Source organism: Octodon degus, unplaced genomic scaffold (assembly GCF_000260255.1).
Source record: "Octodon degus isolate 3935 unplaced genomic scaffold, OctDeg1.0 scaffold00012, whole genome shotgun sequence".
Classification (NCBI taxonomy): domain Eukaryota; kingdom Metazoa; phylum Chordata; class Mammalia; order Rodentia; family Octodontidae; genus Octodon; species Octodon degus.
In genome coordinates, this window is record NW_004524588.1 from 5,926,011 (window position 1) to 5,950,232 (window position 24,222).

At 37.5% G+C, this 24,222-nt stretch overlaps 1 protein-coding gene and 1 pseudogene across 2 annotated transcripts in view; both read right to left on the minus strand.

Moving 5' to 3' along the window:
• Window positions 1–24,222, minus strand: part of Rerg (RAS like estrogen regulated growth inhibitor) — a 122,230-nt gene that overhangs the window by 22,987 nt on the left and 75,021 nt on the right. The gene's annotated exons all lie outside the window — the stretch shown is intronic.
• On the minus strand, window positions 19,840–21,077 carry LOC105741438 (annotated as a pseudogene).

Below are 24,222 nucleotides of genomic sequence, written 5' to 3' on the forward strand. Positions count from 1 at the left end.
TTTGGCAGAGCCAGGGATTGAACTCAGGTCTTTGTGTTTGCCAGGGAAGCGCTTATTCTACTGAGCTATCTCCCTGGCCCCAGGTAATTTTTTATTTATATGTTTTAATGATTTTTTTCTTTACAATAAGTTTTGGACAATTTAATTTTTGTGTATCTGGGTATGATTTTATTCAAATTTCTTGTGCAAAGGTTCATTTTTCTTGGAAATGTGGTATTATAAGTTCAACTAAATTCAGAAATTTTAAATCTTTAAATATTTATTGCCTACCTCTTTCTACTTTGAGAATTCTAATCATGTGGCTATAAGCTTCTTGATTTTGACACAGAGTGAACTATTATATGACTGATCTGCAAATTCTTCTTCATTTTTATTTTGGATAATTTTTATTGTTATATTCATTTAAGTTTGTAGATAATTTATTTACAATGTACAATCTATAAAAATAATAAAGTCATGAACATAGAAAAAATCAATTTTTTCAACTTCATCTCACAGTTGCCTCTCTTAATGCCTACATTCCTTACCTAAACTCCTCAAAATTTCCAGCTGAACAAAAACAACAAAAAACCTTTAACAGGTAAAATCGCAGCACAAATATCTTCTGTGTTGCAGTAGTCGTACCATCTGAAGCAGACCCACTCCCCACTCTGTGTCACACTCGCCCTTTGCACTTCCCTGTGAAGGTTAAGATGAATTGACATAAAAACCCTTAAGACCCATAAAAATAGAAATTCAGTGATATAATGGAAATGTAAAGTGAATGCCGTATAAAAATGTGTGCTTTATACTGCCAGAAGTTAAAATGAGAAGTGAATTAGTTCCAGATGGAGTTGAGGGATTCCTTTTAAATTAATGTGTTTGTTTAAGCCTAAAGGTTTTGATTTGTCCTGCATTCTGACAAAAATATCAGGGCCATTGGAAAGGCTTATGCAGTAAATTTAAGTTCTCTGTGAAAAACATTTCTTAGGAATAAATGGTGTAATTGCTAAGAATTAGGAAATAGTTTTGTTTCTAAAGATGTACTACAGAGTTTAGTTTCAATGTATCTGCAGTCCTAAAACTGAATTTATTTTTCTATGGAAGTGGCTAGGTTAGAGTGAATATGATATTGGCAGTTGGGTCATATAGGGTAATAACTTGGACAGAAAGTGGCAGAACTGTGATGTAATTCCTGACATGTTGAGTACTAAATAGATTTGGGAATGCTTAGAAAGTATGTAAAATCAAGAAAAAAATTAAATCTGCAGTACAAAAATCCACTCTTACACTCAAAAGTCAACAGATTCTCCCACAGTTTAAATTCAAAGGAGAAACAAGAGAATGTTATTTTGGACTATGACAATCAACTGATTCAGTTTTGCCTTTCTATCTTAAGGGTCAATCAATCAAAAGCTGTGAGTACTCTGTCCAAGATATCAAACCAGTTGCACATAAGTTGAAAATTATTATTTATTTTACTGAGGAGTGATGATTAAGAAATAAATCACTAAGTTTTCAAGTCAGAGCTTTTAATTTAGTAATTTATAATTTGTTATATGTTTATTAAAATAATACTTTACTCCAAAATATTTTTAAATAAAGTTAACTATAATATACTAAATATTATTTTGAGTTGTCAAGGGATTTGGTTATTAAAGTTGAACTTTTATTTTGTTTATTTTTTTGGCACAGGAGGTGCATATGGTGTTAATGTTCAAGATTTTTTTCCTATAGTTTTATTACTAGAGCACATAAGAAATTGACAGCTGGAAGCATTCAGATTTTATTGTGGGTATAAAAGTGATTCAGAATGACTAAGTATCCTAAGGAAGCAGAGGGATATTTTTGGTTTATTCCTCACTGCGTGGCCTCTGATACAAAGGTCCGTGGACCTTAAAAGTTTTCTCCTTATGCATATCCTCTTCTGCAGCCTGACCCTGCTTCCTGTCAATGCAGACACATATGGTTTTAATCAGCTTTGCCTATAGACTCTGTCCAGGGCATAACCCCTGCCACAGGGAGTCTCCCTTGATAGTCCTCTTATCATTCCAGGGTGATATTCTCAGCACCATGGGAAGACTTAAAATGTTACCGTGTAGATGGAGAACTAGAGCCTTCAAGAGTAGGTGAGTACACTGCAAAGTGCCTATATTATAGAGTTTAATAAACTAAGAAATTTCTAATTAAGCTTAAAATGGAAGGAAGCTTAATTAAACCATTAGAAGCAGAAAGATGGCAGGCCCATTTTCTTTAAAAAAAAAAAAAAAAACACTAAATCACTGTATTTCATTGCCAAGGTGAGCTGGGGAGATGGAAGGAAGATAGGAGACAGAGGACTGGTTAGGAAGGTTCTCCAGTATTACAGAAAGAGGAAAAAACAGTCAAATGATGTGACTCCCTCCTCACTCCTACCCTTAGTAAATGTGCCAAATCGTAACTGAAGTATACAGTAGGAAGTCTTCTCAAATGAGCATTCTTCACTATTTCACACTCAGGATTCACTCATATTGTTTCCTTGCTTGACAGCCTATTTCTTTCTGTTGTTGAATAAGCCACTGTATGTGCCAAAGTTCTTCTAACCCATGACTCCTCAACGGTTGTCTTGGTCACTCCCAGTCTGGGGCAGTGTTATGTTTTGTTGGTAAACATTCCCATGCAGGTATTTGTGTAGGCGTAAGAGATCAGACTGTTAAGGAAATATTCAGTGGCTAAACTGATGGATTCTGGTGAGACTATGGAGAGCTTCACAAGAAACTGCCAAAGTAGGCACATCTTTTTGTTGTTGTTCCCACCAGGAAGGAATGACAGTTTCCGTTGTTCCACATCCATGTTAGCGTTAAAATATAGTTTTGCCAGTTTGCTTGCTGTCATTGCTGTTTTATTTCTTCCACTGAAATGAGCACAGATTAGTATCTCATTGTTACTGTAACTTATAGTTCTCTAATGACAAATGACGTTGGGAATCTTTTATATGGTAATTCGCCACCTGGCAAAGTATCTGACAGATCTTTTCCCCATTTCAAAAATTACTTTTAGAGAAGTTTTAGGTTCACAGTGAATATGATTCAAAAGCATGTTCAGTTTTGTAAGATATTCCAAACTGCCTTCTGTTCCTGCACTGAAAGAATAATCCTGCTGCTCCACATCCTTGCAGGCATTTGGTATTGGTTATTGGTCTGCACTGTGAATTTTGACCATTCTAATAGGTGGGTGGTTGTCTGTCATGGTTGTTTTCCTCTATAATTCTACAGTAACATGTGACCTTGAACACATTTTCATATCATTATGTGGCATCTGCATCTATTTTTTGGTGAGATATCTGTTCAGACTTATTACCCAATTTTAAGTCAGATAGTGTATTTTCATATTGTTGAACTTTAAAAATTCTTTGTAATTTGCATGAATCCATTATCCAAAATGTCTTCTGCAAATACTTTCCCCCATGCCATGATTTGTTGTCTACTTCTCTTGAAAGCGTTTTTCTTAGAGAAATTACCACTGAAGTCCAACTTATCAAATCTTTTTTATTTTCATGAGTATCTCTTGACATGACTTCTATATTTTGTCTAAATATCTTACAGTTGTTCACTTTATATTTATGTCTATGATTCATTTTCAATGGATTTTTGTAGAAATTGCATTTCTGTGTATAGATCATTTATTTGCTTGCTTGCTTATTTCTTTCTTGCTCTAGGACATCCACTTGTCCTAGTATCCAGTTGTTAATAAAACTGTTCTTTTTTCATTAAGTTGCCTTGGCTCCTTGGCTAAAGATCAACTGCCATCTGCATATGTCAGTGTCTGAGCTCTTTGCTGTTTCATTGATCTCTGTCTCTCTTTTTCCCCTTCAGTACCATGCTGTCTTGTTATAAGTAAGCCTTGATGTTGGTGCATTCAGTGATGGAATCCATTGCTCTTTAACACTGTATTGATTATTTAGGTCTTTTGATTTTCCATATAAACTTTGCAAGCAGGCTTTTGATATCTGCAAACTAACTTGCTGGGATTTTGCATGAATTGAACTGAATATATAGATACAGTTGAGAAGAATTGAGATCTTAACAAATTGAGTCTTCTAATCCATGAACACTGAGCATCATTCTATTTAGATTTTTGATTTCTATCCGAGTTTTATAATTCATATCATAAAGGAATGGTGTATATTGTGTTAAGTTCACACCTTAGCATTCCATTTTCTTTATGCTGTTTTAAATATTATTGTTTAATTTCAAATTTCCTTGCTGATATATTAAAAACGTGCTTTTATATATTTACCTTGAATCCTATAACCTTTCTTAATTGTTTGTTAATTCCAGAGATCTTGTGCTGATTTGGAGGGATTTTAAGTTAGGCGATCCTATCAATTCTTAAGAACCCGTCTCAATCTTATCATCTTTGTTAGCTTTTCTAGAATTAATGTATTAGCTAAGACATCTCATGGAAAGCTGAGTAGGAAGGATATGAATGATGTTCTTCCCTAATTCCTGATCTTATCAGGAAAATATCTAGTCTCTCACCCACTCTCATCCAGTATTAGCTTTGTATTATCTGTGTCTCTTCTTTATTCCTAATTTACTGTGTGAATTAGTGTCAGATTGTGTCAAACATTTCTATGTCAATTGATATAATCACCTAATTTTTCTTGTATGGATTATTGATGTAATAAATCACAGTAATTGCATTTTGTTTTTAATTGACATAATTGTATGTAATTATGGCTTATATGTGATACTTGGAAACACTTATTATTTCTTTGTGGTGAGAACATTTAAAGTCCTTTAGCTGTTTTGAATGTGAAAGCAGCCTGACATATTGGAATTATATCCACTTGTGCATGATATATAATTGCCTTTTACTCATTGTTTGATTAAATTTACTATTATTTGTGGAGGATGTTTGCATTTATTTTAATGAGAAATACAGGTTTGCAGTTTTGTGTTCCCATAATGCCTTTGTCAATTTTGGTATTAGGCTACTACTGTACTGTAGGATGAGTTACGGTGTCTTCTCTCTGTTTACGTTTTGTGAGGGAATAACAGGGAGTTATAGAAAATTGTACCTGCTTCCTGATGTATTTGGTAAAAATCACCAATGGAACTGTTGGTCTACTTCGTTTTTTGAAAGGCATTGTGGATTAAATATTTGTGCTTCTCAATGAATATGCAGAAGAAATAACACTCACATTGAGGGCTATTAAGAGACAATAGGTCATAGCCTTCAGAAAAATGAGTAATGACTTTCCAAAAAAGACCCCAAGGCCAGGGAGATAGCTCAGCATCATAAGTGCCTGCCTGGCAAGCCTGAGGTCCTGAGTTCAATCCTTAGTACAAACAAACAAACAAGAATATTTATCAAAAGAGCACCCAGACACTTCTGTCCTCTTTTTCTCACTTATGAGGGTAGAAGAAAAAAAGATAGACTTTTGAAAACCAAAACAGAGGGTGTATTTAAGACGTCCAACTCGCCAGCTCCTGGTATTGATTCATCAAAATCAAGAACTGTGAGAAATAAACGGATGTTGGCTACCCCATCAGTCTATGGTATCTGTTTATAGTAGCCTCAGCTAAGAATGTCAATTCACTTTCAACTGTTTTAGTAGATTTAGTTATCTCTTCTTAACTTTTCAGTTATATATTTTCCACTTGATGAATTTTAGTGATCGGTATCTTTGAAAGACTTGGACTTCTTCATCAACATTATCCAATCTGTGGGCGTAAAGCTTTTGTAGCAATCTTTTATTACATTTTTGATGTTCATAAGTTACTACATGTTCTGAAGTGAATTTGGATCCTTTCTTTTCTTTTCATCATTAGCCTAACTGGAGATTTATCAATTTTATTGCTTTGCAAAGAACGTTCTTTCATTTTTGCATGCTTTATTGATTTATACTTTATTCATTGATTTATTTCCTAACTTTATTTCTTTTCTTTTGCTTGCTTTAGAGTAACTGTCCTCTTTTCTCTACTTCTTAAAATTAGAGGCTTAGGGACTGGGGGCTGAACAGCATAAGTGCCTGCCTGGCAAGTGCAAGGTCTCAAGTTTGATCCTGGTACCACAAAAAATAAAAAAAATAGAGGCTTAGATTAATAATTTTAGATTGATTTATTCACTAATATATGCATCTGATCCTTTTAAACAGTTCTGTATGCATGGTTTTTACTGGGTAGCATATATCTTGATAACGTCTATTTTTATTTTCATTTGGTTGAAAACATTTCTACATTTTTGAGACTTCTTTGTTCTTCAGAAATACTTTGTTTAATCTTCACATATTTGAGGATTTCCCAACTTTCTGTTATTGATTTCCAGATTAATTTCACTGGGGTCTGAAGACATACTTGCATAATTTGTAGTCTTTGAAATTTGCCGACATTTTTTATGGCCTAAAACGTGGCCTGAAATGTGAATATTTCATGTGAACTTGAAAAGAATGTGTATGTTGCTGCTGTTGCACGAGGTTTTCTATAAATATCTGTTGGGTCAAGTTGACTGATTATGCTGCTCAGATCAACTATATCTTTCCTGATTTTTCTCCTGCTTTATTGGTCTATCAATTACTAAAGGGCAGGATGATACATCCTCCAATTACAGTGGTGGACTTGTCTATTTCTCCTAGCAGTTTGTCTCATATACTTGGTTTTATTAAGTATTTTATCATTTTGTCATCTTTTCTTTTAGTCCACTCAGTCTGCTATAAAAACACATCAAACCCTGAGGATTTCATAAACAGCAGACTTACATTTTTTACAATTCTAAAGCCCGAGAAGTCTAAGATCAACGTGATGGTGGAGTCACTATCTGGGTAGGACCCCTTCCTAGTTAACAGTTGATATTTCTAAGTGTAATCTCACTCTGTAGAAAAAAGCTATCCAGCTCTCTGATGTCTTTTAATTATAAGGGTAAGGGTTGGCCAAATAGCTCAGCAGATTAAAGTGCCTGTAGGCAGGTGCAGGGGCTGGGAGTTTGATTCCAGACCTGCCGTGCCAGCCCTGCCCCCGGGGTGTAGAGATGGCAGTTGAGACTGGGCGGGGTGGCGCGCTTGTAATCCTACCTCTTGGGAGGCTGTAAACAGGCGGATCACTATGAGTCTGATCTAGTAGTGAGACCCTGAACACCCTGTAGACCCTTCCCTAAAATATACAAACGATAATAATAACTTTTATTATTATAAAGGCACTAATTCCAATGAAGCAAGCTCTATTCTAATGATCTTAAATCATCTTCCCCCCCCCCCCAAAAGGCCTTATATTCTCCTACCTTAAGATTTAGTATTCATGGGGATGGTGAGATAGCTCAGCGATCTAAAGTGCTTGCTTAAGCAAGCTTAGGCCAATGCGCAGGGACCAGTCCTGGCATCACATGCCATGCCAGCCCCACCTCCAGGGTGGGCTGAATCAGCCACACAGAACACACACACACACACACACACACACACACACACACACACACACAATTAGTATTCAGACGGTAATTTGGGGGAGACAGGAACATTCAAATTGTAACATCCTCTTTACCCCTGATAACTTTATTCCAGATTCTGCCTTGTTTTTGATTATTATAGCTATTTTAGGTTCCTTTTCTTTAGGGTTGGCATGTTATATCTCTTTTTCAATTTCTTTACCTTTAACCTGTATCTTTAAGGAAAGAGGATTTTTCTTTTGTTTGTTTAATCCACTCTTTTTTAGTTGGCATATGGCTACCATTCATATATGAAATGATTATCCACAGAGTTGAAATAATATCTACTGTTTCTAATTGTTTTTTATTTTTCTTCTTCTTGAAATGGTTATTTGCTTCTTTTTCAATTCTTCCTTCTTTTCTGGGATTCTTTATGCTTTAACTGAACACTTTGTATTACTCCATTTTTAAAAATCTTCTTAGCATTTTGATTATCGTTTTTCTAAAAAATGGTATTTTTTTCTAGAGTCTGTCATATATATTTATTAGTTAGCTAGTTTGTATTTTTGAGACAGGGTCTTGCTATGCAGTTCAGGCTGGTCTTGAGCTCACTTTGTAGCCCATACTGGTCTCTAACTCAAAATGATCTTCCTGCTTCAGCCTCCCAAATGTTGGGATTACAGGTGTGCGTCAACATGTTTAGCTCTGTCATATTTATTTATTTATTTTTGTATTTTTAGGGAAGGGTCTACAGGGTGTTCAGGGTCTCACTACTAGATCAGACACAGTGATCCGCCTATTTACAGCCTCCCAAGAGCTGGGATTACATGTGCATGTCCCCACACCCAGTTTCAGTCACCTTTCAGTGCACCCCGGGGGTGGGGTCAGCACAGCAAGCCTGGGGATTGAACCCCTGGCTCCTGTGCCTGCTTGCAGGCCCTTTAATCCACTGAGCTATTTGTCTGGCCCTTGTCATACATATTTATAATTAATATACGTTTATGGTAATCATTCCCTACTCTCCTCATTCATTTTATTTATCCATATGTTGTGACCACCTAATGTATTGTTCTTGTTGCTCGAACAACTGTTATTGATCAGGCCACTTGAAAACCAAAAAAGCACAGAGAACCTTTCATTTTATCTTTATATATTTCTTCTCTGTTTTTCCTTTTTTTAGGTAAATTTGAGTTTCTGACCTCTACAGCTTTTCCTCTCGGTGAAGAATATTTATTTGTTTACACTTCTCACAGGACAGATCTGCTAGTGACAAATCCTGTCATTTTTTGTCTGATTATGCTCTATTAATAATATAATTATTTCACAGCTTCGTAATTATTTCATAACTTATATACATTATTCTTCAGCCTTTATAATCACAGAGCCATTACCTTTTTTAAATTAAAAGCCTGCTGTTCAGATTCAGTTTGCTTCTATTATTTTCCTTTCAATACAAGTGACACAAGAATAGTCTCCTGCTAGAAACTCAAGAGCAAATTTCTTTAAGAAAAAATTACTAAACAAAACCAAAAATCTGATGGCAAAAAATTTCTGTACATAGAACAATATTTCCATGTAGTTCCCTGGAGTATTTTATAAGATGATTTTACTTTATAATGTGAGTGACTTTCTTTGTTTGGAGATGAATTAATTTTAAAAGCTCATGAGATCATTATCATGTTTATTATATTCATCATCCTAATCTAAATATCAAATTGGTAAGACATGTGCTGTGATGTGAGCATCAATTGTAGATTACTTGGCGGTGATTTCTAAATCAGTCTCATTTCTAATTGCTGTTTTTTCAAGGCTTTTTCTAGATAATGCTACTATGTTAGGGAGAGAGAAGAAAGGAAAAGTTGGAGAGATCAAATAAAAACATTATAATAAAAGTCTGTCTTCTTAGGTAAAGTATCTATATATCTTACAAGAATTTTTAAAATATACTTTCTGACTACATTGGCATCTGCAATCTTTTTATTCTATAATGAGAAGGTCTTGATACATGTATTTGCAAAAATACACAACTTAAACCAGTTATTGGCTAATTGTTAACACATTGTTGATATGTGAGGGTTGAAAATCAAGTTACACTCTCTTAGTTACTCTTTTCTCATTGCTGGGACAAATACCCAACACTCAAAATTAGGGGAAGAAAGTTTTACTTAGCTCAGTTACTGGAAGTTTCAGTGCATACTTGGCTGGTTCCAAGGCAGAGTGGCACAGGGCAGAGAGCAGCCATTCATGGTGCAACAGAGAGCAGAGAACAAAGAGAGGGGCAGCAGCTCAGGCAGCTAGCTCATTACCTTCCCCAGGGCAGGGGAAGAACCACACCCACAGTAATCAATCACAATCTTCAGAAGCCACCCTGTGATTGTATGAGGCTTTGGGGTGACACCTAGACACAAACCATACCATTCACCCCGGGTCCCCAAAGACTCCTGCACATCCCTTTATGCAAAAGGCATTTTAGTCCACCTCTAAGAGTTGCCAAAGTCCCAACAATTGTAGCATTGCTGAAAAGTCCAAGATCCAAGGCAAACTCCTAGTTGTGAGCCCCTATACAAATGAAAAGTTAAACACTTTTAACATTCAGTGGCACATGATAAACATTCCCATTCCAAAAGGCACACACAGCAGGATACCAAGCATTGGGACCAAAGCAAGTCCAAAATCCAGCAGGGCAAACATTATGTCCTGTAGTTCCATGTGAAGCATCCAAAGCAATCTGTTCTGAGTTGAGAGCTCCATGTGGCTCTTCCCCTAAGACACTGCTGGTGGTAGCTCCCATGGCTTCTGTCTTAGGCCAGCCTTGCTCCCTCCTTGCAGTTTTCCTCAGATGTCCCACATTCCTGGCTTTTCCAAACTTCTGGGGTTTCCACCAAATAGGCTTCTGACTCACAGCTTGACACTTTGCCCTCTCAGGGGCACACTGCCTGGCATCCCAGGCCTTCTTCTGAAATCTAGGTGGAAGCTTTCTGGACCTCAGAAGTCCTGCATTCTGCAAACACCTAAAATCAACACCACATGAATGATGCCAAGGTCTGTTGACAGCTGGAGTAGTAGCCAGGCTTTCTTCTCTCTTGGCTGTAGGGGCCAAGTGCCTGGATCACTGTGTTGTAGATAGCTGAACTAAATACAGATATTATGGGCAGGGCTAGGCCCTCAAGGAGACAGCATGGAAAATAAGATACCTTGCAATTGTGACTCGCTTCCCCATTTGATCCTGGATATAATCAATTTTACCTAAGCAATGGTACTTACAGTCTCATTGGTTGACCACAGTTTTGTCCCACCTCATGCCCACCTAATCGAGTTCCCATTTTCTCTGCTTTAGACCCACATGGTTTTACTCTGTTAAAATCCCTGGGAATGACAGCTTCCCAGGGCAACCTGCTCTGGTCCCCTTTCTGTCACTCTCAGACAGAAGTGTTCTTTTCCCCAATAAATATTCTAAAATCAGGGCAGCCTGGACAAGGAAAGAGCAGAGGGAAGGAATAGATTTGGTTTTCAACCGATTGTGTGAGAGCAAAAAAGTAAAGACAAATCCAAGGTTTATGATACAAAAAAATTTTATGTCTTAAAGTCAGGAAATATCAGAACTTAGACCAGAGTTCAATTTTAAACAAGATAAGTTGAAGATGCTTTTTACATATGCAGTGGAGATACTGAGAAGTGATGTGATCCAGGAATCTGGAGTTCAGGGTAGGCATCTAGGTTACAGGTACAAATCTACAAATCAGGATGGAGATGAATTAAAGCCATAAGTCTAGATGCTGTTACCTGGAGGCAGATTAGGTACGGAAACCCTCTGGGCTCTGAGTCACCACTAACTTTTGACAGTTGGGCTTGATGAGGCAAAAATCCATGGGGGTAACTGGGAAGGTGAAATAGGAGGAAAAATAGGAGGGTTGAGGATTGTGGAATTGTGCCTAGGAAATTTTCCATAGAGAAGATGGTGGTCAACTTTTGAAATCCTGCAAACTAGCCAAAGAGTGAGAGTTGGATTTACTATGTGAGGTTATTGATGCTGGGTGATATGACAGTTTAATTGTAGTGGGCTTAAGGGAATATGGGGGAGAAGAAACGGTGAGAATGATTCCAGGTTTTCAGGCTATTATCAAATCGTTCTGAGTCATAGTAAATTCATGGCTATGTACCCATTTTAAACATTTATCAGTCATTTTGTTCAAAGATAAAATGTGAATCACCACACACATATAATAATACATCTAGCTGTCACTCAGGAGTGTAGCAAATATAGTTTATATTTTCAGTGTTGCAGAATAAGACTAAGGAAAAAAATTCAACATTGTAAAATGAAAGTGACATATGATGTGGTGAGACCTTTTCTCCATTGTTTTTTAGCAGAAAATATGATCGCTTTTTCCTCTATTTTTCTTTCCTTTTTACATCAGACCTGACCTCCACTGTCCTCCCATGAAGATAAACCAGACCACAAATACAGGTAGAAACCAAATATCTCTATTCCTGAATTTCAGTATACCAAAAACCTTAGTACTAGCAATTAGATTATTCTAGCCAATACCTTCTGCTTCCCCTATTTACAAATAACCCTATCCATAGATACCAGAGATAAATGCTCTGAGTAAGAGAAGAGAAAGTGAAAAAAAATTTGATGTGGCCAGTGTCCCCTACTTCTTAGGCTGAGCTGGCGATGTGGCATTGGAAAGAATCTAGTTTTGGTTGGCTCAGAATAAAGAAAAGCTTCATGATGGTCAAGCTCACCTGTCACCTGGACTGGCTTGGGAGCTGTGTGAGGATCAGGAATCACACTTCTGGGTGTCTCTGGGTGGGTCACAGGAGCGTGACCTTGAGGTCTATGTCTGGCCCCTGCCCCTTCCTCTCTGTAATAGTTCCCTACTCTACTTTTCTGCTACCATGAACCCAGAAGTTTGGCCCTACCATGACTTTCTGCTATGATGTTCCTGACTTAGGGTCAGCCAACCTCAGACAGTGAGCTCTGAAACTGAAGCAAATGGTTCCGTCCTCTTTTAACTTGTAAATGTCAGATACTTTTGTCCAGCATTGGAAAGCGGATTATTACACCTCTCCACAGCTTGTCTGGGTCCGAAATGTCCTAAACAAACAAACAAACAAACAAACAAACAAAACAAAAAATAACACTAAGGAAGGAAGAACAGAGGGGCAGACCATGCAGTGGTTGGGCAGACAGATTTCACCCTGTCACTCTACAAACTTGGCCAAGGCACATCCAAATGCTGGCTGCATGCACCAGAGAGTGTCACAGGTATAGACAAGTGTGACAGCAACAGCCACTCCTACATCATACATATGGACAAGGGGATTTCAAGGGCAGAGTTGCTCAGTATCATTAGTGTGGGACAGAACAAAGGGATCAATGTGCCTGACTGAAAGGTGAATATGTTCTCATGCTGAATGTGAGCCCTTAGAGCTGAGACCTCACATCAGGAGAAAAGAGGTAGTGGCAGACCCTATTTTAATTTTCATATCAGAATACATAAGACAACTTAAATAAGCATTATGCTGTTTTAGAGGAAAATAAAATCAGCAACTTTCTGTGCCCATGGTGGTTGATAAGAGAAATTTACACCAAGCTATATGATCATAGAAAATATAGTTATATGCTCTCTAGGAGAAATTTTTGGGACAGAGACTAACAAAACACTAACACTACACTTGGAGTGATGAGGATTGAATTTATTATTTATTTAGTACAAGGTCTACAGGGTCTCACTGTGTAGATCTGACTGGTAGTGATCCTCCTATTTTCAGCCTCCCAAGCACTGGGATCACAGGCATGTGCCACCACGCCCAGTCTCATTCACTGCCTCAGTGCATCCTGGGAGTGGGGCCGGCACTGCTTGTAGTGCTGGGGCTTGAACCCCACTCGCCGCACTCTGCCTAAGCAGGAACTTTAGTCCACTGAGCTACCTGGCTGCCCTAAGAATTGGATTTAAATCCCATGTCTCTTATTTTTCCTATAGCCCCAAACAAGATAGCAAAGTCCTGAGTCCTCATACGCTTATTTGTAAAATGAAGACAGGTATATCAACCTTGTTAAGAATGTTGTGATCATCAAAAAGCCATGATGTATGTGAAAGTATTTCATGAAGGCTAAATATTCCAAAATAAAAGGTAAAGTAATCAGTGCCAGAGGCTGCACCATGCCACCATCTTCTCATTATACGTATACAATATTTTTCTGTTTATTATAGAATGTGCAGCTATTTTATTATATCATACTCCTGGTCTGCCCAGCACAGATGTATTTTACCACTATTTTCCTGGCATAATTTTGAATAAGACCACTTCCTTTTCAAATCTCTTGGTTTGAATCATAAATCTCAGAGTCATCCTATACATTCTTTTGATACAATATCCTTGCAGGTTAACAAAGATATTTCTATTCTATTTCCACAGGTGAGGTAACTGATGCTTCCATGACTTGTGATTTATGTTCTCTCTCCTGCTTATGCTGCTGTATGAGAAATCAGATCAATCTTACCAACTTGGAGAGTCAGGCTGTTCTAGCTACAAAGCCATTGTACAGAGTTCAGTGCAGAATTTCATTTGCATCAGAACCATATTTGCGTAAATTAACCATTTTCTCTGAGTCATTAAACACAGGCCCCGACTAAAGGCAGGGGAAGCCAGTTAATCCTTAAATTCCTGTGCCAGCAGCCTCCCAGCCCTGTTTATCTTCAGTGATTTGGCCTTTGCATTGGATTGGCAAGCAGAACAAACATGCAAATAAGCCACAAGTGAATTAATTTAGAAGTATTACACTAACAAGCCCTCTCTTCATTTTTTATTTTTATTTGGGTTTTAGTCAAACATTATTAAATTAAATACCTATATCTCCCTTAAATCTGCCCTTTCCTTGGCATTCTAAAGCTCCTAATTCTGTCCAGCTTCTAAATCTAATTTTTGTGAGATCCAGAAGGGTTTTCTTTTTTCTTTTCCAAAAGGCTATGTTTGTTTCAGTTAAGTCTGAGGTTTTAACCAAACTCAGCATCCCCTTGTAAACATTGTATGAAATGGATACCCATCATCAGAAATCCTCCTTGGTTTTGGTTGATAGAATTAAGTGTTATAAATCAAAGTGATTAAAATCTAGGTCTATGAATGAGCATATGTTTTATCCTATAATTTTTTTTCAGTTAAAGAAAAACGACATTTTTTTTAACATTCTGTCACTAAAACTATGTCTTAACAAACCAAATGGGATGGATAATTGGGGAAACAATCTTGAGTTAATTCTGGCTAGAATAATCTAAATGAAATTGGAGAAAGACTGGGATCATTTTATAGCTGTCACTCTGCATGATGTACTTATTTTTTTCAAGAATACTGAATTTAAGAACTTGATGTATAGTTAAGTGAGACGTATTAGCCATGATCAAAATAAATCTGTGCCAAGGCATATCATAATCAAGATTAATGCAGAAAGACAGTTTTTCTAGCACCCTTCATTTAAAGAGGCTTATCCTTCTTTCAGTGAACACGTTTCACATCTTTGTCAAAAATCATGCAGCTGAGTGTGTTTGGAGTTGTTTCTGCATCTTCTAATGTGTCCCACCAAGCCTCAGGTCTATTTTTTCTTTTTGCCAAGATAATTCTGGTTTTACTCACAATAACTTTTAGTACAGTTTCAAGTTAGGGATTGTGGTGTTCCCTGACTTGCCTTTGCTGCCAAGCATTGTTTTTGGTATTCTAGTCTAGGTTCAGAATGAGTTTTAGGATTCTTTCCTCTAGTTTTGTGAGGTATGTTAGTGGTATTTTGATTGAGAATGCATTAAATCAGGGTAAAAAATTGGAGATTACGGTCATTTTCTTTTCTTTCTTTTTTTTTTTTTTTTTTTCTTCCAGAACCGGGGATTGAACTCAGGCCCTTGTGTTTGCCAAGGAAGCGCTTATTCCACTGAGCCATCTCCCCGGCCCCAATGGTCATTTTCATTATGTTCATTCTTCCTACTCAAGAATAAAGAATATTTTTCCATTTTCCAATATCTTCTTCATTCTCCTTTTTCAGAGTACTGTGGATTTCAATGTAGAGATATTTTAATTCCTTTTTTAGATTGATTCCTAAATATTTCGTTTTTAAAATTTAAAAAAAAAATTTTGAAACAAGGTTTCACTACACAGTTCAGTCTCATAGTGAGCCTCGTGTCTCAGCTTCTCTTACTGCTGGTATTACAGACATGCACCACCATGCCTGGTCCTGGGCCAGCATGGAATGTGGTTCCGGTGATTGAACTCAGGACCTCACGTTTGCCAAGCAGGTGCTTATGCCACTGAGCTATCTCCCTAGCCCAATATTTCATTTTTTTGATGCCATTGCGAAGTGTGGTGTTTCCGTAATTTCTCTCTCATTGAGTTTGCTATTCCTGTACAGGAATGCTATTGACTTTTGAGCACTGACTTTGTTGTATCCAGCTGCACTATTGAATGTGGTCATTAAATCTAGAAGTCTTTTGGTGACACTTCTGGGATCATCTATATAGAGTATCATGTCATCTTCAAATAATGATAATTTTTTTCTTTCTATTTTTATTCCTTGTTATTTCTCTCTTTTGTCTAATTTCTCTGGCTGTTTCCAGAACTATATTGAATGAGAGTAATGATAGCGGACTTTCTTGTCTTGTTCCTGATTTTAGAGTGAAAGCTTTCAGTTTTTAACCATTTAAAATGATATTGGCTGCTGATGTGTCAGAGATGGCTTTTATCAGATGGAGATAAAGACCATCTATTCCAAATTTTGGTAGGGTTTTTATCATGAATGGATGTTGGGCTTTGTCAAATTCTTTTTTTCTGCGTCTATTGAGCTGATCGTGTAATTTTTGTCCTTGGCTCTATCAATATAGTATATAACATTTATTGATTTGCTATGTTAACCAACTCTTACATCCCTGGGATAAATCTACTTGGTCCTGATGTATAATCTTCTCTGGAAGATGTAGGCAAAAACATTATGAGTAAAACCTGAGCATATAGGAATATCATAATGAATCAACAGCTGAGTTTTCCTTTTATTAATTTCTTGAACAGAAAAAAGAAAATGCAACAAAGTCAATCTTCAACCCACAGAGTACAAAATAATTTTTCCAGCTATTCTTCAAAGGACTAGTATCTAGAACATATAAATAACTGGCAAAAATCAGAATCTTAAAATTCAAGGCCCTGATCCAAAAATAGACATATGAGACAAATAGATACTTCTCTAAATAAATAAATAAATAAATACCAACAACAACAATCATTTAAGAGATGCTGAGATTCCATCTCACTCTAGAAAGAATGCTTGTCATCAAGGAAACAGGTAATAACAAATGCCAACAATGAAGTGGGAAAAGAGGAATATGTTCCCAGGGTTGAAGAGAGCATAGACTGGTGCAACCACTGTAGAAATCAATATGGAGATTACTCAAAAACCTAGAATTAGAGGTCTCATTTCACTCAGATATTCTCCTTGTGGATATATTTCTGGAAGAAATAAAAGTACCAGGCCACAGAGATATATGTACACCCGTGTTTAAAGCAGCACAGTATATAATAGCTAAATCTTAGAAGCAAACCAAATGTCCACCAAACAATGAATCTATATAAAAAGATATGTTTTTATATCATGGAATATTATTCATTCATAAAAGATAAAATTGAGACTTTTTAGTTACATGGATGGAACTTGAGGCCATATTGATAAATAAAATAAATCTGACACCTGTGTGTAAGTATTACATTAATTTTTTGGTGTGAGAAACTGAAAATGTAAATGAGAAGCAAAATGTACAAAGATACTGTAGAGTAAAAAAAAACTTCAAAAGAAGAGAGGACTAGTGAGGGGAGAGGAGCAAAGAAAGACAGGAAAGAAAACAGTGAGAAAAGAAAGATAAAATGAAAACATAACACATGAATTGGGAAGGTAAGGGAGTTTGAAAAGAGGGAATGGGAGTGGGATAAAAGAGAAATCAAGATATATCATGCACAGGTACAAATTCCCTGTAATGAATGTAGTCACTATGTATGCTTAAATTATACCAATAAACTTAAAATTTAAAAACCCAAAATTCTAGAAATTAAGCACAATAAGCTGTTAGAGACAAAAACTAAATCACCTCTAAAAGAAAGCCCACCAGAATCACAGCAGACTTCTCAACACAAAACATTAAGTTAAGGATATCTTGGAGTGAAGTATTTCAAGTCCTGAAAGAAAACAATCTCCAATGCAGATTTATGTACAATTGAAGAAATTCATGAATATGAAACCAGTTCTCCAAAATGTTCTATAGGATATTTTTGAAAGAACTCCAATTCCAAGAAAAATGATGGAAAGAATCCACCATCAAAGTAAGAAATTAGACAGAGGAGAAAGAGAAAACCAACAAAAGGAAAATAATATGATAAGAGCAAACCAATACGTGTTAGTTATAACCATCAGTATAAAAGGTCTCAATTCACTAGTCAAAAGAAACAGACTGGCAGAATGGATCAAGAAAGAAGATCTAGAAATATGGTACATACAAGGAACACATTTTCCTCAGAAATAAATTCATAGGCTGAAAGTCACAGGATGGAAAACAATACTCCATGGGACAGAAAACCTGAAAAAACAGGGGCGGTTATTCTATGTCCAGTCAAAGTGTACTTCAGTCAAAGTGTACTTCAAGCCAAGACTGATCAAGAGAGACACAGAAGGCCATGCCATACTTAATAAAAGATAATTCCAAGAAAAATGATAATAATGATAAATGCATATGCATCAACTACAGGCACATCCAATTATATACAACAAATATTTATGAGCATGAAAAATCAAATAAGCACTAATATAGTGGGGGCTCAGTGTCCCACTGTCACAAATATACAGATCAACTAGACAAGAAAATCAACAAAGGAGTATCAGAACTGAACCAAACTTGTGAACATATGGTATTAGTAGATGTCTACAGAGTGTTCTACCCCACAACATTAGAACACACATTCTTCTCAGAAACATATGGGATATTCTCCAAAACTGACCACATGCTAGCTCATAGAATATGCTCAAAAAATGCAAAGGAATTGAAATTTTCCTATGGATATTGTCACGCCATAGTGCAATCCAATTTGAAACAAATGGCAAAATAAATAATAAAAACTACATAAACATATGGAAATTTAAGTAACAACCTCCTGAAAAACCAGTGGGTCACAGATGAAAATAAAGAAGAAATTAGACAGTATCTACAATTAAATGATAATATTGATAAAATATATTGGAACTTATGGGTCATAATGAAAGTACTATGAAGGAGACTTATAGTGGTGAATTCTCATATTAGCAAAACAGAATGAGCTTAGATAAATAACATAATCTTGAACCTAACACTTCAAGAAAAAAAAAGTTAAGCTCAAAGTTCATATAAGGGAGAAAATTATAAAGATCAGAGCAGAAACTAATGCAACTGAGAGTAAGAAAACAATATGGAGACCAAGAAAATGATATTCAATGAAGAGTTGGTTCTTTGAAAGACTAAATACAATTCACAAACCTCTAAGAATCTTATTTGAAAGAAAAGAAAAGAAAAAACTCAACTCTATGCAATTAAGAATAAAAGGGTGAAACCACAATAGATTCTACAGAATTCCTGAAGATCATCAATACTTACTTGGAGAACCTGTATGCTATTAAGATGGAAAATACAGATGAAAGGGACAGGTTCCTAGATACATATGAATTATCAAAGCTGAATCAAGAATATATGAAAATTCAAAATAAACTAGTGTAGTCAATGAAATTGAAGAAGTAATTAAAAACCTAACAAAGAAAATCCCAGCCCCTGATTCATGCACTGCTGAATTCTACAAGAAACTAAAGATCTAATTTCACTATTCCTAAAACCCTTCAATGACTTTGAAAGGGAAGCAAAAACCTCCAAACTCTTGGAAGCAAGTACACATATACAGCTAGCACCTGAAATTGTGTACACAAATTCAGATCAATTTTAGTAAAACATGAATTGTTTTAGGAATGTTCAATGTCAAAGAAAATATTCCTCGAGGTTCATAAACTAAGGACAACTTCTGAATGAATTAGGAAGTCTACTGTAAGCATTTATGCATTGATACATTGAGAAAAAATACCACTGTTTTGATTTCTATTTGGAAAATAGATGATTTGTTTATTTGTTTATTTTTTAGACAGGGTCTTCCTATGCAGTTCAGGCTGTCCTTGGGCTCATTTTTGTGGCCCCCAGGCTGATCTCAAACTCACAGCAATACTCCTGTCTCAACCTTCCAGAGTGCTGGGATCACAGGCATGCAGCCACCATGCCTGGTTCCCAGATGTTTTATTTATTTATTTGTTTGTTTGTTTGTTTGTTTGTTTATTTTTACTACCTCCTTGACCAGGTCTTTATTCAAAATAAGCTGTCCAAATTTATAGCACTTGTATGGCACATAGAGTTTGCAAGTTTATGTAGCAGGCTCCCTTTCTTCAGCAGGTTTCTTTTCTGCTGGTTTCTTGGGAGCTGCAGGCTTTTTCCCCAAAGGCTTCTTCACAGGCTTCTTGGGACCAGAAGCCTTTTTTCCTTCCTTCTCTTCCTCAGCCTTCTTGCTGGCAACTTCCTTCTCTTCCAATCCGGCTGCCTGTGCAGCTGCTTTAGTCACATGGATCTCGTGATTCCTGGCCTGGCAAAGACCATTCTGCCGCATGGTCTTTGCATATGGGTTCAGCTTCAGCATGCATGATTCTCAGGTCCTTCAAGGATTCTTCTTCAGGACTCCTTGATGAATCTTCTTGCATGGTGCTCGGAGGGCTCTTTGGATCTCTGGACTCTTCAAGATTCTACTCAGATTTGTATTGATCATCTTGTGCATAGGCAGGTTATAGTGACTCTTGAGGGTAGCAGCTTCTGCCAAGTGTCCTACAGCTCATCTAACTTCCAGAAAGCACTTTCAGTCCAAAAGCAGAAATGCCCCACATGCCCACCAGGAGCAAGTTTCAAACATTCAGTTTGCTTACATTGAGCAGAGTAATGCCCTGGATATTTCTGAAGGCCTTGATGATGCCACTGTCTTCATTATAGATGATGCAAGTTCCCTTGCGCTGGATGCAATAGTGGTTTCTCATCTTGCCCTTGCCAGCCCTCATTCACTGAGAGATATAGACCTTTCTGATATCATTTCAGGCCTTAAGTTTCTCCAGATGCAAAACTGTCTCCTTAGTCTTCTTGTAACCTTCAACTTCACCTTCCACCACCAAAGGAAGTTTAGAAACTTCCTCAATTTGATGACCTTTGGACATAACCAGCACTGGCAAAGCAGAGGTGGCCAAGGCCGAGCAGATGGCATACCGCTTCCGGGTTGTGTTCACTCTGCCATGCCAATGGTGCCAGGTGTTGGTGGGTGCAAACATGCAGCCTCCCCAACATATTCCCAAAGGCACCTGGTCAGAAAGGTGGGTCCCACCAACACGAACTCTGGGAATTCAAGCCACAGCTCTGCCAGTCCCCCAAGACTTGGCACTGGTCTGATGACCTGCTAATCTGCTGACAGCATACAGCTGTTGATTGTATTTCCACAAGTGGGTGTGAACAAAATTCACACTATCTGGTCAAATGAGAGCTTTGAATACAGCAGGCAAGGTGACATTTTTGTCAGATGACCCCCTTTTTGGAATACATGAATATCAGGGGACAAGCACGAGCCATGGTGGGGAGAGGAGAAGGCCTGCTCCTTCCCCGTATGTTTAATTTAAACTGGACTTAATCCTACTATTTCTCTAGACTCATAGAGAAATTTCAGGAACTGGGCAGCACATCTCTGAAGTCTGATGGATCATAGTAATCAATGCATGTGAAACATAAAACACAGGGGAAGTACATCAGTTTTCCGCAGAATAACAAGGAGAAACAACCAGATTCTGAGATCTCTATTTGGAGAACACTGCAAGAGTAGAAGCAGACTCACAGCCTAGTGAGTATGTGGAATTAGCTCAAGTAACCAGAGAAAAAGAATGGGAGAGAAAGAGAGATGGAGACAGAGCCAGAGACTGAGCCAGAGAGTGACTGTGATTTCCTGAAACCAGGGCTATTACAAGTTTCAAAAAAATTAGAAGTGAATTATGGGTAATAGACTAGAAATATACTCTATTTTGGTTTAGGTCTCAAAGCCTCATGAGTTTGGAAGGTGACTGGGTTACCCGAGCATTATAGCTGACGTGTGGAGGTGGGAGAGCTGAGACGCGGAGGTGGACTCTCATGGGAAGATGTAGGTCACTGAGTGACCTGGAAGTGTATCTCCCTCAGAAGCTTCTCTCTTGGCTCTCTGCCTCATGGCTGCTATCATCTGAGCAGCTTTCCTGCACCCTGGCCCTGCTCTCATGTCTTCTTGCCTGCACCTGGCAGACCAGGCAGTGACTGAAGCATCTAAAACATGAGCCAAAATAAAACTCTCTTGCATTAAGTTGTGAATATGGGGTATTTTGTCACAACAACAAGTGACTGAGACACAGTCCGAAGCCTATAAATAGACTGCCATTGTGCAGAATCTTGGAAATGGGAACTGGAATACAAAAGAGTTGATAAAGAATGTAGAAATGAAAAAGAAACATGAACTGAAAATCTAACAACAAATGAAAGGGAATGCTGGCACTGGTCTGCCGCAGCAAGCCTCTTCAGTCAGTAAGAATACGGGGCCAACTGCTTCAAGAATCAAACTCAAGGACCCCTGAAAAATTGTATTTATGTAGGCACAGGAACCTGTATAGGAAATAATCTGAGTGACTTGATAAGCCAGCCATTGATGCCAGGGGCAGAAGCACTGAGGTGACATGAACTGAATTAGAGGTCACTTGAATTAAAGGTACCTATTTCATAAGCATTTAAAAGTCTTGAAAAATATTCATAGATGCCAGATTCAATATTAATATGTCTATTTACCACAAAAATTTTTGCCTCTGTCTGAGCCATCTTCCTTCTCACTGAGACATAATGTCTGATACCCACAACTTAAAAGAGGAGAGATTTATGTGGGTCAACATGTTTAGAGGCTTCAGGCTGTGGTCGGTTGATTGGAAATGATAGAAAGAGGGCCAGCCAAATAGCTCAGAGGATTAAAGCAGCTGCAAGCAGGCGCAGGGGCCGGAAGTTTGATCCCCAGGCCTGCCGTGCCAGCCCTGCCCCTGGGTGCACTGAGACGGCAATTGAGACCGGGGGTGGCGGCACGTACCTGTAATCCCAGCAGTTGGGAGGCTGTAAACAGGCAGATCACTACGAGTCTGATCTAATAGTGAGACCCTGAACACCTTGTAGAATTTCCACCACCCCCCAAAAAACAAAAAGAGAAAAAAAATGATAGAAAAGTCTGAAGAAAAGCTGATTATGTCATGGTAACAGGGAAGCAGAGGAAGGTGAGAGGTGCTAGGGAGGAAGATACTCTTCCGGGTCACACCCATGTTCTCATTCTGCTCCTGATTGGTGAAACCCATTGGGAGGTGCAAGGATCAACGCAAGTTAGGAACAACAGGTGGAGAGCCAAAGTCTCCTTTTTGCTTCCACCACAACAGGTATGTAGAAAAGTGGCAGTGATATTGCAGATATTTTTATTCGTGAATATTCAGACAACTTTCAATATATATATGATGCTGGGATTGAACCCATTGAACCCTCACACATGCAGGCAAGCGCTCTACTTCTGAGCTAGTCCTCAGAACTTCTCTATATATCTTTTTTTTCCCATAAATTTATTGAGAAACAAATAGCAATGAGACAGTTTCAAACCAAATTGGTAGGACAGTTTCAGTAATTAACACATTGCATACATTCTTCCTAGTGGTTAATTGCTGTACAAGATGCAGACATGAGATCCCATTTACAAACACCATTAGAACAAATCGCTCTATTCATTAAGAGAATGTAACTGTATATCGATCCTAGCCATTTGAATACACAGATACAAAATGGACATTTATCTGTATCCCCATTTTTTTTTTTTTTTTGGCAGAGCCGGGGATTGAACTCAGGCCCTTGCGCTTGCCAGGGAAGCGCTTATTCCACTGAGCCATCTCCCTGGCCCTGTATCCCCTTTTTGTTGTTAAACTCCATTATTTGAATATTATAGGTGTGTAAACTCAGCAAAATATTCTAAAAGAGTCCAGTAGTCCATAATAGTATTGGGTCTTCTGCTTGACTGGCAATGTCAGAAATTGTTGACTTGAGTCCCCTATTCTCTATATATCTTATACTTCAATACAAATTTTTAAAAAATAATTGAACTCACTACATCCAAAATAAAGACAGCAATCTCAAACTTGATAGACCGTCCGGTCTGAGCTCATATTTAGTCTGAGCAGTATAACTTCCCACGTGACTCAGGTGAGTCACTGGAATTCTCCATTGTGTTATTTTTGTCTGATGGTGAGATAAAGAATATCTAACTACCCCATTACTGAGGGAGTAAATGGCATGGTGATCATAAAGAATGGTACGGTATGTTGGTCAATATTATATCTCGTATAGCATCAAAATATATTATTAATAATAACTGTCATCTACAGGGTTTCTTTCTTTCTTTGTTTCTTTTTTTTTTTTTTTTTTTTTTGGTGGAACTGGAGATTGAACTCAGACCCTTGCACTTGCCAGGGAAGCACTTATTCGACTGAGCCATCTGCCTGGCCCTACAAGGTCTCTTTCTAGGTCCCCAGAATTGTTCTAGAGACTGAATTTTCTCCTAGAAACTCTTAGGGGCTGGAAATTTATTCTACAAAAAGGAAAAACCTAACATAGACTTTAAAGTATTCACCCAAGATGCGTAAAAGACAGAACTGAAATTCAGTCAGACTACACAGTTAACCTC